Here is a 12,807-nt window from a genome sequence, read left to right as displayed (position 1 = left end):
TATCCAGAAATCGTAATACACGTGTGAATACTTAGACCACAATATGTCCCTGGTAAGCCTCTAGTTGACCAGCTTGTTGTGATCAACAGATAGTCATGGTTTCCTGACTATGGACATTGGATGTCGTTGATAACGGGATCACATCATTAGGAGAATGATGTGATGGACAAGACCCAATCCTAAGCATAGCATAAAAGATCGTGTAGTTCGTATTGCTAGAGCTTTGTCAATGTCAAGTATCTCTTCCTTAGACCATGAGATCGTGTAACTCCCGGATACCATAGAAGTGCCTTGGGTGTATCAAACGTCACAACGTAACTGGGTGACTATAAAGGTGCATTACAGGTATCTCCGAAAGTAGCTTTTGGGTTGACACGGATCGAGACTGGGATTTGTCACTCCGTATGACGGAGAGGTATCTCTGGGCCCACTCGGTAATGCATCATCATAATGAGCTCAATGTGACCAAGGTGTTGGACACGGGATCATGCATTACGGTACGAGTAAAGTGACTTGCCGGTAACGAGACTGAACAAGGTATTGGGATACCGACGATCGAGTCTCGGGCAAGTAACGTACCGATTGACAAAGGGAATTGCATACAGGGTTTGATCGAATCCTCGACATCATGGTTCATCCGATGACAACATCGAGGAGCATGTGGGAGCCATCATGGGTATCCAGATCCCGCTGATGGTTATTGACTGAGAGTGTCTCGGTCATGTCTGCATGTCTCCCGAACCCGTAGGGTCTACACACTTAAGGTTCGGTGACGCTAGGGTTATGAAGATATGTATATGCAGAAACCCGAATTTTGTTCGGAGTCCCGGATGAGATCCCGGACGTCACAAGGAGTTCCAGAATGGTCCGGAGGTAAAGAATTATATATAGGAAGTGCTATTTCGGGCATCGGGACAAGTTTTGGGGTTATCGGTATTGTACCGGGACCACCGGAAGGGTCCCGGGGGTCCACCGGGTGGGGCCACCTGTCCCGGGGGGCCACATGGGCTGTAGGGGGTGCGCCTTGGCCTTCATGGGCCAAGGGCACCAGCCCCTATAGGCCCATGCGCCTAGGGTTTCCCCCTAGGAGGAGTCCTAGTGGTGGAAGGCACCCCTAGGTGCCTTGGGGGGGAGGGAAACCTCCCCTAGGCCGCCGCCCCCCTGGCACCCCTATATATAGTGGGGGAGAGGAGGGACTTCATACACCAGCCCCTGGCGCCTCCATCTCCCCCCGTTACGTCTCTCCCTCGTAGTCTCGGCAAAGCCCTACTGCTGTGACGCCCTGCATCCACCACCACGCCGTCGTGCTGCTGGATCTTCATCAACCTCTCCTTCCCCCTTGCTGGATTAAGAAGGAGGAGACGTCTCCCATCCCGTACGTGTGTTGAACGCGGAGGTGCCGTCCGTTCGGCGCTGGTCATCGGTGATTTGGATCACGTCGAGTACGACTACATCATCACCTTGCAAGCTTCCGCACGCGATCTACAAGTGGTATGTAGATGCAAACTCTCTCCCTTGACTCGTTGCTTAGATGAACTCATAGATGGATCTTGGTGAAACCGTAGGAAATTTTTTAATTTTATGCAACGTTCCCCAACAGTGGCATCATGAGCTAGGTCTATGCGTAGTTCTCTTTGCACGAGTAGAACACAATTTTGTTGTGGGCGTGGATTTTGTCATCTTACTTGCCTCTACTAGTCTTTTCTTGCTCAACGGTATTGTGGGATGAAGCGGCCCGGACCAACCTTACACGTACGCTTACGTGAGACCGGTTCCACCGACTGACATGCACTAGTTGCATAAGGTGGCTGGCGGGTGTCTGTCTCTCCCACCTTAGTTGGAGCGGAATCGATGAACAGGGCCCTTATGAAGGGTAAATAGAAGTTACAAAATCACGTTGTGGTGATTCGTAGGTAAGAAAACGTTCTTGCTAGAACCCAATTGCATCCACGTAAAAGATGCAACAACAATTAGAGGACGTCTAACTTGTTTTTGCAGCGATTGATCATGTGATGTGATATGGCCAGAAGTTGTGATGAATGATGAATTGTGATGTATGAGATCATGTTCTTTGTAATAGGATTCACGACTTGCATGTCGATGAGTATGACAACCGGCAGGAGCCATAGGAGTTGTCTTTATTTTTTTGTATGACCTGCGTGTCATTGAATAACGTCATGTAAACTACTTTACTTTATTGCTAAACGTTAGTCATAGAAGTAGAAGTAGTCGTTGGCGTGACAACTTCATGAAGACACGATGATGGAGATCATGATGATGGAGATCATGGTGTCAAGCCGGTGACAAGATGATCATGGAGCCCTGAAGATGAAGATCAATGGAGCTATATGATATTGGCCATATCATGTCACAACTATATAATTGCATGTGATGTTTATTATGTATTATGCATCTTGTTTACTTAGGACGACGGTAGTAAATAAGATGATCCCTTATAAAATTTCAAGAAGTGTTCTCCCCTAACTGTGCACCGTTGCTACAGTTCGTCGCTTCTAAGCACCACGTGATGATCGGGTGTGATGGATTCTTACGTTCACATACAACGGGTGTAAGACAGTTTTACACAGCGAAAACACTTAGGGTTAACTTGACGAGCCTAGCATGTGCAGACATGGCCTCGGAACACGAGACCGAAAGGTCGAACACGAGTCGTATGGAAGATACGATCAACATGAGAATGTTCACCGACGATGACTAGTCCGTCTCACGTGATGATCGGACACGGGCTAGTCAACTCGGATCGTGTAAACACTTAGATGACTAGAGGGATGTCTAATCTAAGTGGGAGTTCATAATTTGATTAGAACTTTATTATCATGAACTTAGTCTAAAACCTTTGCAAATATGTCTTGTAGATCAATGGCCAACGCTAATGTCAACATGAACTTCAACGCGTTCCTAGAGAAAACCAAGCTGAAAGATGATGGCAGCAACTATACGGACTGGGTCCGAAACCTGAGGATCATCCTCATAGCTGCCAGGAAACAATATGTCCTAGAAGGACCGCTAGGTGACGCTCCCGTCCCAGAGAACCAAGACATTATGAATGCTTGGCAGTCTCGCGCTGATGATTACTCCCTCGTTCAGTGCGGCATGCTTTACAGCTTAGAACCGGGGCTCCAAAAGCGTTTTGAGCATCACGGAGCATATGAGATGTTCGAAGAGCTGAAACTAGTTTTCCAAGCTCATGCCCGGGTCGAGAGATATGATGTCTCCGACAAGTTCTACAGTTGTAAGATGGAGGAAAACAATTCTGTCAGTGAGCACATCCTGAAGATGTCTGGGTTGCACAACCGTATGACCCAGCTGAACATTAACCTCCCAGATGAGGCGGTCATTGACAGAATCCTCCAGTCGCTCCCACCAAGCTACAAGAGCTTTGTGATGAACTACAACATGCAGGGAATGGAAAAGACCATTCCTGAAGTGTTTTCGATGCTGAAGTCAGCAGAGGCTGAAATCAAGAAAGAACATCAAGTGTTGATGGTCAATAAGACCACTAAGTTCAAGAAGGGCAAGGGTAAGAAGAACTTCAAGAAGGACGGCAAAGATGTTGCCGCGCCTGGTAAGCCAGTTACCGGGAAGAAGTCAAAGAATGGACCCAAGCCTGAGACTGAGTGCTTTTATTGCAAGGGGAAGGGTCACTGGAAGCGGAACTGCCCCAAATACTTAGCGGATAAGAAGGCCGGCAACACCAAAGGAGCTGCGGAATAAACGGAGACTGGCGAAGGACGAGGTGACGATGCGCGTCGGGAATGGTTCCAGAGTCGATGTGATCGCCGTCGGCACGCTGCCTCTACATTTACCTACGGGATTAGTTTTGAACCTTAATAATTGTTATTTAGTGCCAAGTTTGAGCATGAACATTGTATCTGGATCTCGTTTAATACGAGATGGCTACTCATTTAAGTCTGAGAATAATGGTTGTTCGATTTATATGAGAGATATGTTTTATGGTCATGCTCCGATGGTCAATGGTTTATTCTTAATGAATCTCGAGCGTAATATTACACATGTTCATAGTGTAGATGCCAAAAGATTTAAAGTTGATAACGATAGTCCCACATACTTGTGGCACTGCCGCCTTGGTCATATTGGTGTCAAGCGCATGAAGAAGCTCCATGCCGATGGACTTTTAGAGTCTCTTGATTATGAATCGTTTGACACGTGCGAACCATGCCTTTTGGGCAAAATGACCAAGACTCCGTTCTCCGGAACAATGGAGCGAGCAACCAACTTGTTGGAAATCATACATACCGATGTGTGCGGTCCAATGAGCGTTGAGGATCGCGGAGGATATCGTTATGTTCTCACTCTCACAGATGACTTGAGTAGATATGGGTATGTCTACTTAATGAAACACAAGTCTGAGACCTTTGAAAAGTTCAAGGAATTTCAGAATGAGGTAGAGAATCAACGTGACCGAAAGATAAAATTCTTACGATCAGATCGTGGAGGAGAATACTTAAGTCACGAATTTGGTACACACTTAAGGAAATGTGGAATCGTTTCACAGCTCACGCCGCCTGGAACACCTCAGCGAAACGGTGTGTCCGAACATCGTAATCGCACCCTATTGGATATGGTGCGGTCTATGATGTCCCTTACCGATTTACCGCTATCATTTTGGGGATACGCTCTAGAGACAGCTACATTCACTTTAAATAGGGCACCGTCTAAATCCGTTGAGACGACACCGTATGAATTATGGTTTGGAAAGAAACCTAAGCTGTCGTTTCTAAAAGTTTGGGGATGCGATGCTTATGTCAAGAAACTTCAACCTGAAAAGCTCGAACCCAAGTCAGAAAAATGCGTATTCATAGGATACTCTAAGGAAACTGTCGGGTACACCTTCTACTTAAGATCCGAAGGCAAGATCTTTGTGGCCAAGAACGGATGCTTTCTGGAAAAAGAGTTTCTCTCGAAAGAAGTAAGTGGGAGGAAAGTAGAACTCGATGAAGTACTACCTCTTGAGCGGGAAGGTGGCGCAGCGCAGGAAACCGTTCCTGTGATGCCCACACCAACTGAAGAGGAAAACAATGATAATGATCAAGGTACTTCGGATCAAGTTACTGCTGAACTTCGTAGGTCCACAAGGACACGTTCCGCACCAGAGTGGTACGGCAACCCTGTCCTGGAAATCATGTTGTTAGACAACAATGAACGTTCGAACTATGAAGAAGCAATGGCGGGCCCGGATTCCAACAAATGGCTTGAAGCCATGAAATCCGAGATAGAATCCATGTATGAAAACAAAGTATGGACTTTGACAGACTTGCCCGATGATCGGTGAGCGATAGAAAACAAATGGATCTTTAAGAAGAAGACGGACGCGGATGGTAATATTACCATCTATAAAGCTCGACTTGTCGCTAAGGGTTATCGACAGGTTCAAGGGATTGACTACGATGAGACATTCTCTCCCGTAGCGAAGCTAAAGTCCGTTCGAATCATGTTAGCAATTGCCGCATACTATGATTATGAGATATGGCAGATGGACGTCAAAACAGCATTCCTTAACGGGCATCTGAAGGAAGAACTGTATATGATGCAGCCGGAAGGTTTTGTCGATCCTCGGAACGCTAACAAAGTATGCAAGCTCCAGCGATCCATTTATGGACTGGTGCAAGCATCTCGGAGTTGGAACATTCGCTTTGATGAGATGATCAAAGCGTTTGGGTTTATCCAGACTTATGGAGAAGCCTGCGTTTACAAGAAAGTGAGTGGGAGCTCTGTAGCATTTCTCATATTATATGTAGATGACATACTCCTGATGGGAAATAATATAGAATTTCTGGACAGCATTAAGGCCTACTTGAATAAGTGTTTTTCAATGAAGGACCTTGGAGAAGCTGCTTATATATTAGGCATCAAGATCTATAGAGATAGATCGAGACGCCTCATAGGTCTTTCACAAAGCACATACCTTGATAAGATTTTGAAGAGATTCAGAATGGATCAGTCCAAGAAGGGGTTCTTGCCTATGTTACAAGGTATGAGACTGAGCTCAGCTCAGTCACCGACCACGGCAAAAGATAAAGAAGAGATGAGTGTCATCCCCTATGCTTCAGCCATAGGATCTATTATGTATGCCATGCTGTGTACCAGACCCGATGTAAACCTTGCCGTAAGTTTGGTAGCAAGATACCAAAGTAATCCTGGCAAGGAACACTGGACAGCGGTCAAGAATATCCTGAAGTACCTGAAAAGGACGAAGGACATGTTTCTCGTTTATGGAGGAGACGAAGAGCTCGTCGTAAAGGGTTACGTCGACGCTAGCTTCGACTCAGATCTGGATGACTCTAAGTCACAAACCGGATACGTGTATATGTTGAATGGTGGAGCAGTAAGCAGGTGCAGCTGCAAGCAGAGCGTCGTGGCGGGATCTACGTGTGAAGCGGAGTACATGGCAGCCTCGGAGGCAGCACATGAAGCGATTTGGGTGAAGGAGTTCATCACCGACCTAGGAGTCATACCCAATGCGTCGGGGCCGATCAAACTCTTCTGTGACAACACTGGAGCTATTGCCCTCGCCAAGGAGCCTAGGTTTCACAAGAAGACCAGGCACATCAAGCGTCGTTTCAACTCCATCCGTGAAAATGTTCAAGATGGAGACATAGAGATTTGCAAAGTGCACACGGATCTGAATGTCGCAGATCCGCTGACTAAACCTCTCTCGCGTGCAAAACATGATCAACACCAGAACTCTATGGGTGTTCGATTCATCACAATGTAACTAGATTGGTGACTCTAGTGCAAGTGGGAGACTGTTGGAAATATGCCCTAGAGGCAATAATAAAAGTATTATTATATTTCATTGTTCATGATAATTGTCTTTTATTCATGCTATAACTGTATTATCCGGAAATCGTAATACACGTGTGAATACTTAGACCACAATATGTCCCTGGTAAGCCTCTAGTTGACCAGCTTGTTGTGATCAACAGATAGTCATGGTTCCTTGACTATGGACATTGGATGTCGTTGATAATGGGATCACATCATTAGGAGAATGATGTGATGGACAAGACCCAATCCTAAGCATAGCATAAAAGATCGTGTAGTTCGTATTGCTAGAGCTTTGTCAATGTCAAGTATCTCTTCCTTAGACCATGAGATCGTGTAACTCCCGGATACCGTAGAAGTGACTTGGGTGTATCAAACGTCACAACGTAACTGGGTGACTATAAAGGTGCATTACAGGTATCTCCGAAAGTAGCTGTTGGGTTGACACGGATCGAGACTGGGATTTGTCACTCCGTATGACGGAGAGGTATCTCTGGGCCCACTCGGTAATGCATCATCATAATGAGCTCAATGTGACCAAGGTGTTGGACACGGGATCATGCATTACGGTACGAGTAAAGTGACTTGCCGGTAACGAGATTGAACAAGGTATTGGGATACCGACGATCGAGTCTCGGGCAAGTAACGTACCGACTGACAAAGGGAATTGCATACAGGGTTTGATCGAATCCTCAACATCGTGGTTCATCCGATGACAACATCGAGGAGCATGTGGGAGCCATCATGGGTATCCAGATCCCGCTGATGGTTATTGACTGAGAGTGTCTCGGTCATGTCTGCATGTCTCCCGAACCCGTAGGGTCTACACACTTAAGGTTCGGTGACGCTAGGGTTATGAAGATATGTATATGCAGAAACCCGAATTTTGTTCAGAGTCCCGGATGAGATCCCGAACGTCACAAGGAGTTCCGGAATGGTCCGGAGGTAAAGAATTATATATAGGAAGTGCTATTTCGGGCATCGGGACAAGTTTCGGGGTTATCGGTATTGTACCGGGACCACCGGAAGGGTCCCGGGGGTCCACTGGGTGGGGCCACCTGTCCCGGGGGGCCACATGGGCTGTAGGGGGTGCGCCTTGGCCTTCATGGGCCAAGGGCACCAGCCCCTATAGGCCCATGTGCCCAGGGTTTCCCCCTAGGAGGAGTCCTAGTGGTGGAAGGCACCCCTAGGTGCCTTGGGGGGGAGGGAAACCTCCCCTAGGCCGCCGCCCCCCCTAGTAGATCTCATCTACTAGGGCCGGCGCCCCCCTGGCACCCCTATATATAGTGGGGGAGAGGAGGGACTTCATACACCAGCCCCTGGCGCCTCCATCTCCCCCCGTTACGTCTCTCCCTCGTAGTCTCGGCGAAGCCCTGCTGCTGTGACGCCCTGCATCCACCACCACGCCGTCGTGCTGCTGGATCTTCATCAACCTCTCCTTCCCCCTTGCTGGATCAAGAAGGAGGAGACGTCTCCCGTCCCGTACGTGTGTTGAACGCGGAGGTGCCGTCCGTTCGGCGCTGGTCATCGGTGATTTGGATCACGTCGAGTACGACTACATCATCACCTTGCAAGCTTCCGCACGCGATCTACAAGTGGTATGTAGATGCAAACTCTCTCCCTTGACTCGTTGCTTAGATGAACTCATAGATGGATCTTGGTGAAACCGTAGGAAAAATTTTAATTTTCTGCAACGTTCCCCAACAAAGAGGTAGTAATACTCCCTCAGCTCCTTCGCGGCGAGCTTGGGGGGGAAGGTTGCCCGCTCCTTTCGCAGCGCCACGAGCCGCTGCGCCTCGGTCAACTTCGCGACCTTCCCCTTGTCGGCTTTCGGAGCCATGGCGGAGGTGGTGGGGGAGATCAACGGCGTTGGTGGTGCTGGTGGCGATGGGGGGAGGAGCGCTGCTCTCTTTCAACTTTGGGAAGAAGGGGGGAGCGGCGGAGGTTTTTTTGAGATTGGAATAGCAACCGGCGAGATGGGCGAACTGCCCCTGTTTCCCCTGCTTATAAAGAGGGAGGGGGCAGACGTTCCGTCTTTCCGAATAAAGAAACCACCCATGATATCTCCCACGACACCGCATTCGACACGTGCCGTTCGAGGAGGGCACGGTGAATACGGAGTAAGCTACGGCATAACCCAGGCCGTGCGTGCCCGTGCCCTGTTTTGGGCCTAGCCCAACAGCGCTCGGCACCGTGTGTGGCCAAGGCCTGGGGGCTCCTGTCGGTGTACTAGAGTAGGGGTACCCTAGTATCCCGAACTTGTGCACGGGCAGTCGCAACACCCCGCGGCAAGGCTTGCCGGGTGACCGCCAAGGTCCTCCGTGGTTCCTTTGAAGCCATTCAAGAACAAAGTATTCAAGCCAAGGAGACAAGGCCCCGGCAAGAGGAGCTTGCCGGGAAGGCCAACCGAGGCATCTCAAGGAACTTGCCGCGACGCGCCACGCGTCCCGGCGAGGCCCGGTGAGCGACAAGTTTCCACACGCGACAAGACAACGACCGCGGCAAGGCGCTTGCCGCGGCAAGCTACCACTCTGTACCCGCGCTCCAGCACATCCACCAACATGTCGCCCTGGGACCTTTCTAGGCGCGCGTGGCAAGAGGCTGTGCAGCGAGCGGTGCGCGGTGGCTAGCGGCGCTGACAAGATTGCCATCGTGGCGAGCGGTGGCGTCCCTGACGGTCCCTTTTTGCACTATTTGGGTGACGCAGACGGGCATTTAATGCCTTTGTCCCCTGCCGTTAGGGTTAGGTATGGTACACTGTACAGGTAGTTGTACCAACCGCAACACCTTTCCATTTTTACCCTTGTCTACGTTGCCACCTGTCGGTGACCCCTTGAGCATATAAAAGGAGGCCCATGCGCAACGTAGAGGGGAGGTTCGAAGGCAGAAAACACTCACGCTCGGTCTCGTTAGCAGCTAGCGTGTACTATAGCACTCAGCGCTCCCGAGCAAGAACTCAATACACTCAGACATGCAGCAGTAGGAGTATTATCTCTCCGGAGAGCTCCGAAGCTGGGTAAACTGCTCGTGTGCTTCGCCTCGATCCGCTCTTCGCGCGATCTCCGCTCCCCGCCGAACCGAAAGGGGCTCGGTCCGCCGGTCCCATAGGTGTCCGTGGATCGGTTTCCCCGACATAAGTTTAGAAGACTTTCATAAAAATCGCCTATTCACCCCCCCTCTAGTCGATACTATCACTTTCAATTGGTATTAGAGCAAGGTACTCCCTTGTTCTGTGTGATTCGGTTTAACCCCCTGGAGTTTCAGCTATGTCGACTGCAGGGATAATCAAGGTCTCCGCTGCTTGCCCCGTGTTCGATTGTACTGAATATACCTACTGGAAGAATAAGATGCGTATGCATCTTGAAGCCATTGATGTCGACCTCTGGTATGTCGTCAAGAATGGCGTTCCCAAAACTGGTGAAGGTGTCACCCCCACTGATGTCAAGAAGTTCATTCAACTGGACTCTACTGCAAAGAACATCATCTGTGGTCATCTGACCAAAGGACAGTATGGCCGTGTGAGTGCTCTGGAAACGTCGAAGCTAGTCTAGGACTGGCTATCCAAGGTCAATGAAGGCGTATCAACCCAGAGAGATCAAAGAATCAGTGTTCTTCGCAACCTCTTCAACCGCTTCAAGAGAAACGACGATGAAAATGTCCAGCTCACGTTCGATCGCCTCACTGACATCACAAATGAACTTCATGCTCTCGGCGCAACTGAGATTACCAAGCATGAAATCGTCAAGACACTACTGAGATCACTCGACAGCTCCTTTGACACCCTTGCCCTCATGATACAAGAACATCCTGACTTCAAGACACTCGATCCGTCTGATATACTTGAAAGGCTCAACACACATGAGTTCCAGCTTTCTGAGAAAAGAGACATCTATGGCCCAAACTATGGTCGTACTCGCGCTTTGAAGGCAAAAGTTGTTTCCTCATCTGAAGAATCTGACCGCAGTTCTGAAGATCCTGAAGACATTGGAAAGGAACTTGCTATGCTTGTGAAGAAGTTCTAGAACTTCACTAAGAAGAAAGGCTTCAGAAAGTCTTCACGATCCAGCTCAAGGAATGACGAAGCTTCCACCCATGACCACAAGAAGAGAACCTGCCACAAGTGCAAGAAACCTGGTCACTACATATCTGAGTGTCCACAGTGGACAATGAGAAGAAGAAGAAGAAGAAGAGCAAGGAATATGTTTCTGATGACAAGAAGAAGAAGAAATCCTCAAAGTCTTCTTCTAAGTCCTCTTCCAAGTCTTCATCGTACAAGAAGAGCTCATCTGGCAAGGCTCGTGCTTTTGTTGGCAAGGAAATGGATTCAGAGGAGGAGTCTGCTTCTAAGGAGGCAGAGGTGGAGTCTGGAGAGGAGTCTGACCCTGGCGTTGCAAGTCTGGCTCTAGCCACAACCTATGTCGCCAAGTCCATCTTCAACACTGAAGACAATGACTTCCACACCAACGCTGAAGCTAGTAACGAAGACGATCCTACTCCCACCTACTGCTTCATGGCACGTGGTGCCAAGGTAAAATCATGCGATGCTTACTTTCAAACTTCAAGTAAAGATGACTCTGATTCTGAATCCAAACCCAGCTACAAAACACTTGCTAAAATTGCAACTGAACAACAAAAAGCTATGGAACATACTCAAAAACTGTTAGACAAAAGCGATGACCTGTTGGACGCTGAAATGACACGTTCACAGTCCTTAGTTGATGACATAAAAAATCTTCATGCTAAGTACCAGGAACTTGAAGGTCGTCATGAATCGCTCTCAACTACTTATGAAAGGCTCTCCTATGATTATCTTCAAAGGAAACAAGAGCTTAAGAAATTGAGAGCGGCTCATGAAGATCTTCAAAAGGTGAATGAGTCACTTCGCGCTCAACAGATCAGTTCCGCTTAGGATAGATTTGAACCACCATGTCTAAAATGCATTGAGCGTGATAACGCTACATCTGTTGCTGAATGTTCCACTGCTGCTACTATTTCATTGTCTTCACCTACTGATGTGGTTACTAACCCCTCTGCGGAGGATACCACTGCTGTTGCTGATGAAAATGCTATGTTGAAGACATTGCTTGAAACAGGGATGTACAAAAGTTTGAAGGGACATCAGACTCTCTGCGATGTCCTCAAAAAGCAGATCCTGAACCGAAACCCTAGGAAGGAGGGTGTTGGGTTCGAAAGGAAAATGAATGTTGATGGCTTGTACTGGAAGCCTGAGCAGTACCCCAAAACCACATGGGTTGCTGCAAAGGAACCTTCAGTAGATCCATCCACCTTATTTGGTTTTACATGTGGTAATCCTATTATCATTGATGAATCCTTTGATGCAAACTATAAGCTGTTCAAAAATCAGAATGGTGAAGTGTTTGCCAGGTACATTGGTACTAACTGCAGGAATGGACCCCCTATGAAGAAGATCTGGGTACCTAAGCAGTACATTGAGAATCTTCCTGTGAATGTCGTCATGACACCACCAAGATAGAAGACAAACCCCAGACCTATAGCTGCATGTGGCCCAAAGGCTTCATACAGATACAGGACTCACATGAGTCACCCTAACACCAATGTTTTGCAGGGAAATCATGCTCAGACTTATGAATATGAGCGTGTATCTTCAAACCGCTATGTTCATAGGACTAAGAACTTTTCAGCTTATTCATATGAATATCATTCATCTCCTGCAAGGCTATTTGCTAGGGCTTCAAAGCCAAAATTCTTAGATGCTGCACTTAGACTCATTGCTTCTAAGCCACCACTGAAGATGTGGGTGGCTAAGAAGAACTAACTCTCTTTTGTAGAAAATGGTCTCCAGCCAGCAATCAATGGCGTCTGATACTATTGCTGGGGACCTAAAACTCATTTAGGACGAACGATAAAATGTCATTCTATATACTTCACATTTGAATCTCTTATCAGTCATAGTATGTCCTAACCTTGATATAAGCTGTGACTGTCCCTATATGTGTCAAATGCTTATGCTTCACAACA

This window comes from Triticum dicoccoides, chromosome 3B (genome assembly GCF_002162155.2).
Source record: "Triticum dicoccoides isolate Atlit2015 ecotype Zavitan chromosome 3B, WEW_v2.0, whole genome shotgun sequence".
In the NCBI taxonomy this organism is placed as follows: Eukaryota; Viridiplantae; Streptophyta; class Magnoliopsida; order Poales; family Poaceae; genus Triticum; species Triticum dicoccoides.
Note: the sequence above shows the minus strand (reverse complement) of the source record.